Source organism: Adiantum capillus-veneris, chromosome 18, assembly GCF_014529385.1.
Source record: "Adiantum capillus-veneris isolate H3 chromosome 18, ASM1452938v2, whole genome shotgun sequence".
In the NCBI taxonomy this organism is placed as follows: Eukaryota; Viridiplantae; Streptophyta; class Polypodiopsida; order Polypodiales; family Pteridaceae; genus Adiantum; species Adiantum capillus-veneris.
In genome coordinates, this window is record NC_140948.1 from 143,565,387 (window position 1) to 143,576,605 (window position 11,219).

An 11,219-nucleotide genomic window follows, 5' to 3' on the forward strand; every position below is an offset into this window, starting at 1 on the left:
GACTGTTTATCATTGATGTATCTCCAAGTGGAGCGGTTAAGCTATCCACCCCAGATGGTGAACCAATGGCTAATTAGATTAGCGATGCTATTTAAAGAAGTATAATCTGCCGCTAACTAATGAATTGCTAGAACGAATGCATGCAGCTAAGCAAAGGAAGATAAAAAGACAGCATGTTATTGATGAAGCCCAAGAGGAAGCTCAGCTTCGGGTACTCAAAAGAAAAGCTACTCTCAGGAATCAATAGATACCTATTCCCATCAACACTCTGGAGATAGAGGACCGACAATGGGAATTGCAGAAAGATGCCGTGTCAATAAACGAGGAATGGCTCGATGGAATGGACCTTCGCATCAACGTACAACTCAAAAATCATAGCACAAATGCTTTGGTCAACACACGAGCTCGAGTAAATGCAGTCATTTATTCCATGTACAAGAAAGCAATAAGTCAAGCATTGACAACAGGAATAGCGACTATCAAAGGATGCAACAAGAACCCAACACCAACATTGGGAGTAGTCGATTTAAATGTGATAGTACATCGATGTTCATGTCCTCATTAGTTTGTATGCTTACCAGATGAACACATGAATGAGACAGCAATTCTAGGAATTCCCTGGATGCGAACATACAAAGCAGTACCAGATTGGGATACAAATTATCTCAAGTTATCACCGAAAGGCGGCCAACTCATTGTTTCAATTGCACCAAGCAAGGAGAAATGGAAAGGCAATTATCAGCAAAGAAAACCACGAATTAATTGATATTCGCCATCCTATCGACAAGCAAATTCTACAGGTAGCATGCAAGGAGTCATGAAAATTTGGGTACCGAAAGCACAGCTTAAGGACAAGCTGATTCAAATCTGGGTGCCCAAAACATCATCGAAAATACCCAAGAAGTTTCAAAACGTCAAAACACAGAGACGAGCTTCTCCAAGCAAGGAACCTAACACAAAATGGGTTTGGAAGAAAAAAGATCACTTATCTTCTCCGCAAACTGCAAAACCAATCAAGCAATGGAGAGTTAAGTCTCAGAAAACTCAACCACACCATTCTGCACAGAGCAAACCAAGGTATTAATGGCGAGTAAAAGCTCGACACCAGTCAAAAGAGATGCCAACAGCTCAGGCAATCATCGTGCTAAAGCATCCTAATGGTACAGTCAAGTAAAGAGCACACAAGCTACAAGATTTTCTCTTTGGAAGACACCAACAGCAAGCCTCGACATCAGAAACCCTTGAGTTAATGACTCAAGACCCACCTCTTGCACAACATAATGGTTTAAATTGCATCTTTAAAGCATGGTAGAGCCAAACACGGCTATGCATAGACACAATTGTTCAACCCATGCACACAGTTGTCCCAGAGTACGCCATCTAGGAGGGGTGGAAGAGTACTAAGTAATTAAGGGCAATGTTTGAAGAGGGAGGAAAAACTTAGATGTTAACGTGTGATTTTTTGCAAAACTACTTAATAATGCCCTTATAATTCATCAACAGGGGAAATTTAACGGATAATATCTCGTTGATGAGTGTAAATAGTGTATACACTATCAAAAAATCATCAAAAAATAGTCCTTTTTGGCTATTTTCATCATTTTTCTTGATATTGAGAGTTAAAAATGGAGAAATCCAACAAAAAACAATAAAGCTGTGTTTTTCAATAGATTTTCTTAATTATTGGATTTTCACTTTGCTTTTTTAGAGCATTTTGTTATTTTCTTTGATTTTTTTAATAAACAGGTCAAAAATTAATAATAAATAGCAAAGAATCTCAAATGGAAAAAATGAAGACATGGTGGTGATCAAAAATTCAAGAGGGACAAGCACAAAAAAATTCAATGAAATCGAAAGATGGAAGCAGGAAGCCTAAATTAGGCGGACAGACCTGCTTTTGCAAAATTCTTGCAGACTGAGCTACAGGAATCCGATCAAAGAAATTTTTGAGTCTGACATAGATTTCACGGCCTAGTAGGACTAACGGGAGAATCTAGGGAAAAATGGTTCGAGAAGCCCGGGTATAGATATCACGGGTAGGCTAAAACCACCTCATTTCCACTTGTTGCCTTTGGAGAGAGAGCATTTTGACCTCTTTCGTGAGTACTTTTCGGAGCCTACAATCACCCGTTTTCAGCGCCGTCTCACCCAAGACATGAGGGGTAGGTTCTTTACTCCTCAATGATCCATTTTGTATGGCCGATAGCTAGGCTAAACCCCTAGAAAAAACCCTAAAATCCGAGCAATGCACGAAGACCTATGACCAAAAACTGACCATAGCGGCCTGTCAACTCAACCAAATCGGATAAGATTTGAACTGTAGCATGCCCCAACATATTAGAACACTTCTATATCAAGAGCTGACCATTCGGCAAAGGTCGAGGGCCCAAGTAGAAAAGCTAGGTTTTTGGCAAATGCCAAAATTGCATTCTGACTCCACAGAGAGCTTCCATATGAGCTATATACACAAGGTATATGATTGGTTTCATAAAATCAATCAAGCAAGGCCCTCAAAAAGCAGAAAACGACTCGAAGGCTACAAAGCGTCAAATTCGACATACGAGGTCAAACTGACTCCACATAGGCCAAAATTGGATGAGTTGTTTCATGACTATGTTGCGGACAAGTCCGTAGCCTTAAAAGTAAATAACCAACTCAATAGGCAGTGTAGTCATAGAAATCGGTGATTTCATAGTCGACAAAGCACAAAGTGATGCCCGCAAGACCAAACTCTACCAAATTCAATTTAGGACTTGTTTTAGGTGTATAGAATGTGTTTAGGTCAAAATTTTTAATTTTTGCAAGAAAAATGTGATTGCTATAAATAATCACGATTATTTACTTTTGCACTTATTTTGCTTGAAAGTTGCATCATGTATCACTTGTACACACCTAATACATGCCAAAAATCAAGTATGAGCCAAAATGATCACTTATAACTTGAAAATTTGCCAAAAAACGCAAGGGAGTCTTTGTAAGCCAAATTCTGAGTTATGAGCCACATTTCTTGAAACAAATCACCCCATATCCCATACACAAGTTCTATACAATGCCTAGAACCAAGTTGTACCAAAAAATATTTATTTTGGTAGAAAAGTTAATAATCACGATTATTATCCTTTTGGCCAAAATGGGAGAAATTTGCAATTTTGCCATCATACATCCAAAGTACATGATGTGCTAAGCCCATTAGCCAAGTTTGAACAAATTTGGACCTCAAAATCTCAAATTTTATTTATATATTCTGTTTCAGAGACCTAAAGCCTAAATATGGTACCATTTTCATCCTATGCATCCAAATGAGCCCATGTCTCACTTAGAGTATCTATTTGGTGTATACTTCAAGTCTGTAATGCCAAATTTGCAAAAAGTTGAAAAAAATACTCAGTTGTAAAGAATTGTGATTATTTACTTTTGTTGCAATTTTTTGTTTGGACTTTATAATTTTGTTCCTTACATATTTTTATGCATCTATGCTTGTTCAAAAATTGATTTGAAGCAAATTGGACCAAAATTGGCAGCATTTCAGACTAAGGACATTTCAGAGAAAAATCTATCAAATCTGCTAACTTTGGCACTCTATTCACTGAATAGGAGCTGTGCAAGCAGTAGAGAGGGCCAAGAAGAAGCTCAACCAAAAAGAAAAGTTGCAAGAGCTACCATCATATCAACTAGACCCTGATTCAGTCAAGAATGAAAAACAGCATATCTCTCAAAGGAATAGCTTGAAGAGTACAACACCACAGTGTTCACCGGAAGATTCAAGAGCGAGGAAGGACACCGGGTAGAGTTGCAACTTCTACCCAAAGAAGTATATATTGTAGCCGCAAAACCCGAGACCAAAAAAAACAATCAAAGGCTGGGACTCAGAGACCTCTATGAACAAGAGCCGTGTGGAGTGGACTTCCAAAAAGCTTATGAGCTTTTGTCCATGATCAAAGAAGATGTAACCGCTCAAATCTTTGACCCACAGGGGAATAAAGTTGAAGTGATAATTACCAAGAAAATAGTGCAAGAGGCACTCAAACTACCCACAAAGGGAATGAAAATGAGGGCAAGAGATAGAAAGACGGTAGGTACTTTCACCAAGGAAACCACCGCTACAACATTTTCCGACCTCATTCACAAACAAGTGGAAGAGCCCGCAAGGTTGTACCACCAGCATTTCCACTTCCTTGCTAAGAGGCCATCGAGATATACAATGCCAAATCATGTGGTTGCCATCACCATTTTGCAAGTCCTCAAATCAACAACCAGGCAACCAATTGACCATGCACAGTACGTTTTGTCCGCATTGAAAGGGACAAACAAGGAAGGGAAAATCAAATATCTGGGTGCACCAGAGGTTTTGACAAGGATTTCTTACCATGCTATCGGCATGTCCGACAACTTACCACCTGCCCCAGACCAGAACACTTGGATAGTGTCAGCACAACCTTCTCCTTGAGCTACAAGATCTGCCAAAAGATCATACAAATCTAATGAAGATTCTGCTGAGAGCTTGCTGGAACGACACAGCAACGAAAACTCAGATAACAAAGAAAAAAGAGGAAGAAGGAAGAAATGAAAAGAAAAGTCGTGGCAGCACACCAGAAGAAACCTGTACAAAAGCAAGCCCTATTTGAACGAGAAAAACACTCATACCAACGCAGCCACCAAGCACAAGGAAAGGACTCGGAAAAGTGGGTGCCCATCATTTCTCTCAATTGAATTGCTTCTCTTTGTGTGTTTTTCCTTTCTACATATAAAAAGATAACTTAGTTGAATCTCACATATGCTCAAGGCATGCAAGAATAGATAGGGCGATGATCATTGTCTTGTAGCAATGTCCCTTTTCTTGATAATGACATTCCCTCTTCTCTAATGGAGTTTTGCAGAGGAATGAATTTGTGATCATAACCAAACTCCATCCAAGCCCAAGGCAAAAAAAATTTAAAACACTTTGATCTCTATTTGGCCATTACATCATACAGATGTCCACCTAGCTAGACACTTAGTCAGACACCATATTTGTATTGTATTAATTTTTCAATCTAGTGTAGCTCTACCATGTGTAAATCTGGATTCCAAAGTAGCAAGTCGAATCCATGAGTTGTAATTCTTTCACGATATTTGTAAATGCCATGTGAGCCAGCCAATGGCCATCATTTAGAAAGCCCTCAGATAGACCATGTCTTCATATGTATCCATACAGTCTTCCACCTTTTCTCTAATCCTCGGATGCAAGAACTCTAGCAGCTTTGACAGCTTCAAATATTGATTTCTTTTTACCCCAGTAGCAATCTCTAACTGCTTCCAACAAAACTGCTCAATGAAAATAGAGAAATCCTTACTCACATCCTGGCATACCGCCTTCAGCTTTGCACTAGCTTCCTCTGCAATAATCACTTCTCGAAATCTCTCTAGAAATTGACTTTGCAACTTCTGCCATGATTCTTGATCACTGCTCTTTAAACCATAGAACCAAATCTTGGCTCATCCTCGCATCAATATCGGCACCGTCTGCAGCTTTTTTGCATCCGTCAACATACACATCAATAGAAACCATAACGCAAAATCTGCTAACCAATCCTCGAGATCTTCAATGCCCATATATATGGTGCCAAAAGATGGCTCCACCATCTCTGCTAGCTTTAAACTCGACCACCGAACACCTCGACCATCAGCCAAACCACCGCTTCCAACCGTAAATCATAGCATCATACAGCTCCTTCGTGGGGACACTAGAAGATGGAGAGGGAAAAGGGGAACACACCCAACACACAACACAATGCCTCACTATAGCCCAGGGTATACACAACGCCCCAATCTACTAGAGTTCACCTTCAAAACTCGACACTACCCGCAAGAAAACCATCGCCTACACACACGCGCCTTGCAATGCACCAAACAGATCCGATCACTCCGCTTTGCTCAATTCACAGCCTTCCACAAGCACACAGCCTCTCTCTATCTCCCTTTGCATGACAAATTTCAGGGGGACACACACGTAGACCCACACCCGGAAACACATGCACCTAAGCAGAGAAGAGAAGGGGGAAGGGGGAATGATGCCAAGAGATAGCAATGAATGTCCTTCTTGTATATACAACCATGTACAATCAATCCCTTGCCGGCACAACCTTTAGCAAAAAACAATGACCCAAAATTGTTCTCGTCCAAAAACTCAAATGGCAAAAAGCTACCTTGGCAAAAGCCCCAAAAATTTAAAGTGTGCATCTTTTTATAGAAGGAGTTATATCCAAAAAAAAAAAAAAGGTGAGCTCTCTAGCTCATTCAGTCCTCTTTTACCTTCATTTAGAATTATCTTTACATTGCTAGCACTTGGCACATTTAATTTTTGGCATTGCATGGTGCACCTCTTTGTCCGCCCGACTCGCCGCCCGTTCACCTCTTGAGCTTGCCCTTTGGCATACCTTTGAACTCTCTCTCTCTCTCTCTCTCTCTCTCTCTCTCTCTCTCTCTCTCTCTGTGTGTGTGTGTGTGTGTGTGTGTGCAAGATACGCCCCTTGGCCGACTTTGAACTTCCTCAGACTGGCTCTCTCACATACCTCCTCCCATGTTGTCTGTCATGGGACCCTCCCCTATGCACTAGCAATAGTGCTAGTGGGGGGGGGCACCCTTGCCTTCAAAAATTTTTGCCCCAAAGAGCACGGGAACCAAGCTCCAACTAGGAGTTATGCCACATCAGCATTGCACTCCCACCGCCATCTCACAAGCGTGCCAACGCCTCCGGCTCAGGTCAAAATGCCGCGAGGCTCCACCAACACAATGCCCTCTATGGGCCACTATAGCCGCAACGCAAGAGAGCTTCCCTCACCTCATCACATGCCCAAAGGACTTCATGTTGCGAGTCATATACTCCAAACACCCACCTCCGACTACTGCATATGGGGTTATACCACCCGCCACGTGGCGCCCTCTAATGAACAGGGCCTCCAAGCCCTCAAAAAGCTCTCCAAAAATATATAATATATTTTTTTTCCCCCTTTGTCCTCATGCTCCTCTCTGTAATGCTCCCATGTCGGATCGCCAAGCCACAAAGCCCGGCCGCCTTCATTATGTCGTCTTGAAAACCCCTACCCCTAACCGAGGCCGCAAAAACGTCCAACTTTCCGATTTTGGGCTCCATTTGACAAGCAGTCAACTCCTGCTAGCTCCATATATTGCATAGCACCTTCTCAAACCCTATCAAAACCCAAAAAATGCTAGATGGCACGACTCCCCATGTGGTCAGGTGGGCACCAACCTAGCCCTCGGCAAAACTTGAAATGGCCATATCCAGCAATCCATAGCTCTGATCTGTAATATGAAAAGATGGGTATGCTCCATAAATCGAGCACTACACACCCATACACTGACATCCACTTGGGCCACCTATCCCCAACTGCCTTGTCCGGCAAGAATGTGCAACACACTGAATCGTAGCTCGGTTTGATGAGCCATTTGGACCTGCTCCTTCAACAACTCAAGCTCCACATTTCTAGACCCAAAGGCTGCATCTTGGACCTCCTTCACCTGGTCCCCAAATTAGCCCCTTATGGAGCCTTTCTTGGCCTATAAGCCGCATCAGCCATATATATCCACTGTTACTTGTTAGCCCATGATCTTTACAACTGCTCCAACCCTTTGCCAGGATTCTGCTAGCTTACACATAGCTGCCCATGCCATCTTCTATGGTCGACACACTTTGGCTGCACCAACACTAGGCCAAATTGAACACAAATTCCTTTTGTTCTCCCATCGAATAGATGATTGCTTGATTACTTTTTGCATTAGAATAATAATATATACTAAGAAGCATTTGCCTCAATATTATCAACAAGGCTAGCCACTTAGGGAAATACTTTATATACATATTGGAATAATGTTAGAAGACTTTGACCAAATAGGAATGCATGCACCTAATCATGAGAATGGATGTTAGCAAGTCTATTGATCATGATTGACATGATAAGAGGGATGATGGTTGTGTGAGTATAGATGATGCATTAGAGAATCACAATGATTTTTTTATAGAAAGAGGGAATGAGTATGCTTAATCTATATTCTCATGTGTGTCTTGGATCCTGCTTTGATAAATTTGTCCTAGATAGCATTTAGCTATTTAGATCTAGAGCTAGCTCTCTCTCTCTCTCTCTCTCTCTCACTCTCACACACACACACACACACACACACACATAGAGATTATCATATTTTGGAAACTACAGACATAGTAAGAGGGATTATGGTTGTGTGAGTATAGATGATGCATTAATCACAATGCTATGTTCATAGAAAGAGGGCATGAATGTGCTTAATGTGTATATTCTCATGTGTTTCTTGGCTTCTATTTTGCTAAATCTTTTCTAGATAGTATTTACCTGTCTATAGTATTTTAGATCTAAAACAAGATCTCTCTCTCTCTCTCTCTCTCTCTCTCTCTCTCATAATGTGGCAATTTTATTAAAGAAATTATGGGATGTTAATGTTGATTTCTATAAAAAATTAAGTTTGTTGTCTATAGACTAAGTTGTTTCATAAGGAATAAGTGATTTATCTCTTTCATTTTAAGATTTCCTTTGCAATATGCCAAACAAGTACTCAAAGTGTTCTTACTTTACTTAGATAATGTGTAAGATTATTATTTTGTGCCCATTTAATATAAATAAGTATTCCAATTGATGCATTCAAGCATTAAAAACGGTTTAATTTTAAATTGGTAGCTAAGTAATTTACGAGAACAATGGTGATACTATGATAGAATGAACGCATTAGGTCAACCTAGTCCCTCTTAGTCCTTATGTGTGTAATGGTCTTTTAGGATGCAATTAGATATAGGGAAAGAAAAAAATTCAATTTTCTTACACACACACACACACACACACACATATATATATATATATATATATATATATATATATATATATATATATATATATGAGGAAGCATAGTTTCTTTGTTGTAGGGATCATGTACCAAAAACATATCATTTAGGCGTTGGCCAAGGATACGAAAGACATGGATTTTCAAAAAACATTAGGTCATTGCCTTATTCTTTACTTTTATTTGCTTGCTTTTGGTCCCTTGCTCGATTTTCTTTGCTCGTTAATAGATATCACCCGTCAAGCCAAAGGGCATGGCTCTATAGGAAAAAATTCCCCATTCTGTAGCAAAGGCTGTTTTATGTTGGTTCTTGGGATCTATTGTTAGTTGGTTGTACTCAGAGAAGCCATCTAAAAAGATATAAGCTTCCTTGCCAGCTACCGGTTCCAACACGTGATCTGTGATGGGATGAGGATAGCTATCTTGTATAGTGGTAGAGTTCACTTTTTTTAGATTTACACACACTCTGAGTTTGCCAATCTTTTAAGGCACCACAACAATTAATGATACCCAATCTCTGTGTTCTTTCTAATAGATAAACTCTGCTTCCTTGAGTTTTTCTATCTCTTCTTTCATTTTTTTGGCAAAGGTCTCATTAAACGTGTATGGTCTTTGTGGACTTGGCTTGGCATCATCTCTCATAGGGATGGTATACTGGCATATTGTAGGATCCACTCCTTTGAGATCTCTATTTGACCATGCAAAATCACCTTTATATTCCTTCAATGTCCTTATGAGAATCTCTTCTTCTTCTTGCGATAGATCCATACCTATATATCCATGTCTCTGCTCTTCTCTAGGCTCTGCTAGGTCGATTTGTTTCGTATTTTCCAACCCTTCATAGGATTTTGTTGGGGTATAAAGCCCAATGTGGTTACCCAGGTAAGTGGGCGGGCCGCCAGGTATGTACACATATTCTTTTGTAAAAACCTAATAAGAACTCACTATGCTCTACACATTACAGTAGAGCGAGTTCACCATATCGTCTTGCTCTTCTTCTCGCACTCTCTCTCGCGTCGCACTTCCGCTCGTACTCCTTCAACTGGTATCAGAGCTCAGATCGAGGCTCGGGACACCACTGCAGGAGGCTAGAGTCACCAGCTCAGATTGGAGTAAAATTCGACAGGCTAAGACACGGCCCCAAATCTTGTGGGCAAGCCCGAAGGCCTTGGTGTTCTCAGAATTTCATTCTGAGGTCATCTCGGCCACCGTTCGGCTTCGACAAAGGTCTGCGCAGGCCATTTTCGACTACGTGGTCTCGGCGGGTGCAGATCCGACTCTGCAAATTTGGGGTTTTTCGGCCTACGACTGCAGGTGCTGAGGATATCGACACTCCCAGAGTGTTGATTTGTGGCTGTCTACACATCGAAGGACGGCTCGCAGTTCTTGGAGGCGTGTCACATACGACACGGGCGCACACAGACTGTAGGCGACATCCACTAGTTCATCAGGTAGCTTATGTTTGCTACTTGATATTCCAGATTTCATCCTGACATTGCAGGTACTTCCACATGGGATGTATTTTCAGAGATGATGTATGTTTATTGAGGGTTTGCTGGCTGTGAGTCACGCAGCAAACAACCGCCGTAGCGGTTACAGCATATAGTGGGAAATTTGTGGATGTATGACTTTGTGGGAAGTCTATGTACTGTCAGATTTACTGCAGCCTTTGTTGAGGGTCGAGTGAGGTTTTATTGAGCTGGGAGATTCTCGAATGTTGAGATCCTTTCGGTAATACAGGTCTTGGAGCAATCCCTCGAGCACCCTTAGATAGGCAGCTAGGATGTATTGACTGTGAGTTAGACAATTGGGATTGCATCTTTGCTTTACTGCCGTTGAGGCATTGTCACAGTCTATGCTTACAGGACAGTGAGAGACAGTACAGGTGCAAGACAGGTTTACCCGCAGCTTACAGTGTCAGAGAGACAGTGTTTTTTGAGCTATTTTTGGTCTGTTTTTAAGTACACCATAGCCATTTTACAAAGGAGACTCTGCCGAAATTTTTGCAGAATCTGAAGCTTTCTTGGTTCATTTGACAGGTTGATATTGGTTCAGAGGTCAGTTTACAGGGGAAACTCTGCCGAATTTTTCCCAGGAAAGTAAACCACTGTGAAGCGTAGCTATGGCTAAATCACAGGACACTGCTCTTTACAATACCAAGAAGCTGGATGGAACCAATTTCCCATTGTGGAAGAAGCAGATTTGGCACGTGTTGGTACAAAAGAAGCAGATAAAACCTATAAAGCTCAAGGGGATAAAACCAGAAGATATGGACGAAGATAAATGGAGCGAAATGGATGAATTGGCACTTTCTACCATTATGCTGACTTTGGCAGAAAGAGTTTACTTCAATG